Source organism: Nicotiana sylvestris, chromosome 3, assembly GCF_000393655.2.
Source record: "Nicotiana sylvestris chromosome 3, ASM39365v2, whole genome shotgun sequence".
NCBI classification, from domain to species: domain Eukaryota; kingdom Viridiplantae; phylum Streptophyta; class Magnoliopsida; order Solanales; family Solanaceae; genus Nicotiana; species Nicotiana sylvestris.
This window is the reverse complement of record NC_091059.1, coordinates 210,736,037-210,740,805: the sequence shown is the minus strand read 5'-3', so window position 1 is coordinate 210,740,805 and position 4,769 is coordinate 210,736,037.

Genomic DNA, 4,769 nt, shown 5'->3' with positions numbered 1-4,769 from the left:
CCGTAGTCTTAGTATAGGAATGCGTTAGTAAACTGTAGCGAAATCACTGGAAATGAGAGAGATGTGAGTGTCAATCATTCTGTCAGCATGCTCAAAGAATGCTTAACAAAAGATGGAGAAGGAGAGAATGCACTTACAGCCTCTCTCTCATATTCACCTGCCAAGGCATGACATAGATAGTAGACAGTCAGCTCTCTTATAGCCAGTTACTGTGATTGATTAGGGAGAGAGTGCTAGTCTAACTGCCGGTACGGGTATGCTAATAGATAGACGATTTTCTAGCCCTAGAATAAGAAAGTAGCTTGTCTGCCATACTAGCTGCTTTATTGAATGTGTCGATCTGCATTCTATATAAGGAGTTGATTTGCTTCCTTGTCTGGCAGTTAGCTAAGTGAGAAGCTATGACCGAGGAAGCCCTCCCACTAGTGCCTCTACTCTACTAGTCCTAGTACTAGATACTAGATAGACCTTTTCTGCTTGTCTAACTCAAGCCAGATAGCAGCAATCACTCGAAATAGTCATATGCGGAAAACATGCAAGTCTAGATTGAAAGATAAGGAAGTCAAGTCAAAGTTATCAAAACCCCTAGTTATCAAAACTCACAAACCATCATTTTCCACTATTTGTCTAAACCCTAGACGGTCCCCAAACATCACTATGGATAAGCTTAAATGGTTTTGAGGCATGATATTTATGAGAGGGAAAAATAGAACGTCGATGTTTTGCCATTCACAGAATGCACACCGAAAAATAGAAGGACTCTTATTCATGAACAATTGAGGTAACAAAAGCTTTAAATAATAAAAACTAGGATGGCCAAGCCTATAATGCCAAAACATAAACTTATTCTCAATAAAAATCGAGTTCAAATAAATAGAATTTTTATTTACTGAATTATTTCCATCCTCCAGGAAATAGAGACCTCCAGACTCTTTAGCACTACCAATCATCCCCTGAGACCTTGTTCTAAAATTCACAAGAAAATGAGTCAAATATTGCACGATAATTGAGCAATTGGGTTAATTTGGCAACAGACACAAGATTACATGTCAAATTTGGAACATGAAGGACATCAAAGAGGGTCGAGGAAGGAGTAAGTTTGATAGTTCCCTTTCCAGCAACTGCTAAAAAAGATCCATCAGTAATTGGAACCTTTTTGTTTCCTACACAAGGTGAGTAAGTAGAGAACAAATGGGGATTTCCTGTCATATGGTCACTAGATCCTGACTTGATGATCCAGAAATTCACACCATTTGATTTAGTACTCAAATAAACACACGGTGCAAATACCTGATTGAGTAAAATAATAATAGGTATTGGAAGGACTTGGTTTACTAGTATGGAGTTGATTCTGAAGAAGCTTGTGCAAGAGCTCTAATTTCTCCTTTATGAATGGAGACGCCTATGAAGAAGATTTTTGCCCCTGTTCTTCATTGATTGTTTGGAATACATGGTTGTCATGGTTATCAACTTCCTTTTTCTTCTAGTTAGGAGGCTTCCCATGAATTTTCCAACATTTTTCGCGAGTGTGCCAATGCTTTTTACAGAAATCACACCAAGGTTTCTTCTTCTTGTCATCATCTCCTTTTGCAACCACCAGTGCCGAAGAATCTATTGCTTTTGAATTCAGATTAGGATCTAATTTCAACATGATATTCCTTCTAGTTTCTTCTCTTCTTATTTCTAAGAAAGTCTCACGCAAAGATGGCAAAGGTTTTTTCCCGAGAATTCGAGATCTTACTTCATCAAATTCTCAATTTAATCCTGCTAAATTTTCTTTTTTTTTCATTGCTTCCACACTATCTATCAGACACTCCTACTCATCATTGTAGCATTGATCTAATTCTATCCATACTAAAGTCATTTCATTGTAATAGATGGTCACTTCTCTCTCTCTCTGTCTAGCCTTCCAAAGTTTAATTTTTAATTCAAAAATTTGAGAAGCATTTTCAATGTCTGTGTAGGTTTCTTTAACAGCCTTTCATACATCCCTAGCAGTGGGCAAAAAAAGAAATATGGCTTACCTAATGCTGGTTCCATAGAGTTTAGGAGCCACACGATCATTAATGAGTTCTCGGACCTCCAAGCCTTCATTTTTGGATCTCCGGCTTCAGGTTTTCTGATTTCACCGATCAAGTGCCCAAGTTTTCATTTGCCATCAATGGCTAACCGGACAGATTGTGCCCACTCCAGATAATTTTTTCCATTCAACCTATGAGACGTTAGTTGAAAGGATAAATGAGATAAATCATTGTTTTGATTCATGGTTATCTCGCATAAACAGAACTCTCGGCTTCTGTTATTTCCACTACGATTCTTTTCCCAGTAAAGGTTGTTTTAGCCATGAACAAAAGGAAAAGAAAAAGGTTGAAAGAAGCTAATGCTCTGATACCAAGTAAGTTTTGGTATCGAAATAGTATGTACTATTCTGTCAAAGAATACACAATTTATAGGAGAAAAAAACAATAAAAAGGAAATAATCCTCTGATTCCAAACAAATGGGTATTTCTAATATAATCTAATCCCTAAAAATCTGAAACTTTCCTAAACCTGATATGATTTGATCCTATATGATCAGATAATACAAACCAACATATCTGATTTGATTTGATTTGATTACACAATCATAATCAGATATTACAAACCAATAGTTGGGAAGGGTTGTTTATCTTATTTTGCCTTTGTGAGGGATGTTAGTGCTGACACTTCCACTACTGATTCTGTTCCGGTGGTATGGGAGTTTTCGGACGTATTTCCTAGCAGACCTGCCTGACATGCCGCCCGATAGGGATATTGACTTGGTGCCGGGCACTCAGCCCATTTCTATTCCACCATATTGTATGTCACTAGCTGAGTTGAAAGAGCAATTTCAGGAACTCCTTGATAAGGGGTTTATTAGGCCTAGTGTGTCACCTTGGGGTGCACAGGTTCTGTTTGTGAAGAAGATGGATAGTACTATGAGAATGTGCATCGATTATACGTAGTTGAACAAAGTCACAATCAAGAATAAGTGTCTTTTCCCGCATATTGATGATCTTTTTGACCAGCTTTAGGGAGCGGGAGTGTTCTCTAAGATTGATTTGAGGTCTGTGTATCACCAGCTGAAAATTCGGGATTCAGATATTCTTAAGACAACTTTCAGGATCCGTTATGATCATTATGAGTTCCTTTTGATATCTTTTGGACTGACAACACCCCAACAACATTCATGCATCTGATGAATATTGTATTTCAGCCTTATCTCGGCTTGTTTGTTATTGTGTTCATTGATGATATCCCGGTGTACTCTCGTAGCTAGGAGGAGCATGCCCATCATTTGAGGATTGTGTTGTAGAGATTAAGGAAGGAGAAGCTTTATTCCAAGTTCTCCAAGTATGAGTTTTGGTGGCGTTCTTGGGGCACGTGGTGTTCAGTAAGGGTATTCGGGTAGATTCAAAGAAGATAGAGGCGGTTCAGAGTTGGCCTACACCGTCTTCAGCTATGGAGATTCAGAACTTTCTAGGGTTGGTTGGTTATTATTGTTGCTTCGTGCATGGTTTCTCGGCTATTGCATCTCCCTTGACCAAATTGACCCAAAATGGTGCTCCTTTCAGGTGGTCAGATAAGTGTAAGGTGAGCTTTCAGAAGCTCAAGATTGTCTTGACCACGACTCCAGTTCTGGTTCTACCATTAGCCTCCGGTTCTTACATAGTATATTGTGATGTTTCTCGAATTGGTATTGGGTGTGTCTTAATGTAGAAGGGTAGAGTGATTGCTTATGTTTCGCATTAGTTGAAGCCTCATGAGAAGAACTACCCTGTCCACGATTTGGAGTTAGCTGCCATCGTATGCATTGAAGATTTGGAGGCATTATCTCTAAGGTATGTCTTATGAGGTATTTAATGATCAACAGAGCCTCCAGAACTTGTTCAAACACAAGGATCTAAATTTGAGGCAGCGAAGAAGGTTGGAGCTACTAAAAGACTATGATATTACTATTCTATATCATCTGGGAAGGCCAATGTAGTGGTCGATGCCTTGAGTAGGAAGGCAGTGAATATGGGTAGTCTTGCATTCATTCATATTGGTAAGAGACCTCTTGTAGTTGATGTTCAGGCCTTGGCCAACCGGTTCGTGAGATTGGATATTTTGGAACCCAACTAGGTTCTAGCTTTTGTGGTTTCTTGATCTTCCTTATTTGATAGCATTAGAGAGCGCCAGTATGATGACCCTCATTTTCTTGTCCTAAAGGATAGGGTTCAGCACGGTAATGCCAGAGATGTGACTATTGGGGATGAGGGGATATTGAGGATGCATGGTCGGATTTGTGCGCCCAGTGTGGATGGGCTACGTGAGTTGATTCTTGAAGAGGCCCACAATTCGCAGTATTCCATTCATCCGGGTGTCGCGAAGATATATCAGGACTTGAGGCAGTACTATTGGTAGAAGAGAATGAAGAAGGATATAGTTGGGCTTGTAGCTCGGTGTCTCAACTGTCAGCAAGTGAAGTATGAGCATCAGAGATCAGGCTAGATTGCTTCAGAGGATAGAGATCCTAGAGTGGAAGTGGGAGCGGATCACTATAGATTTCGTAGTTGGACTCCTACGGACTTCGAGGAAGTTCGATGCTATTTGGGTGATTGTGGATCGACTGACCAAGTCCGCGCACTTCATTCCAATTGGTACTACTTATTCTTCAGAGCGATTGGCTGAGATTTACATCAGAGAGATTGTTCGCCTTCATAGTGTGCTAGTTTCCATCATTTTAGATAGAGGTATGCAGTTTACAT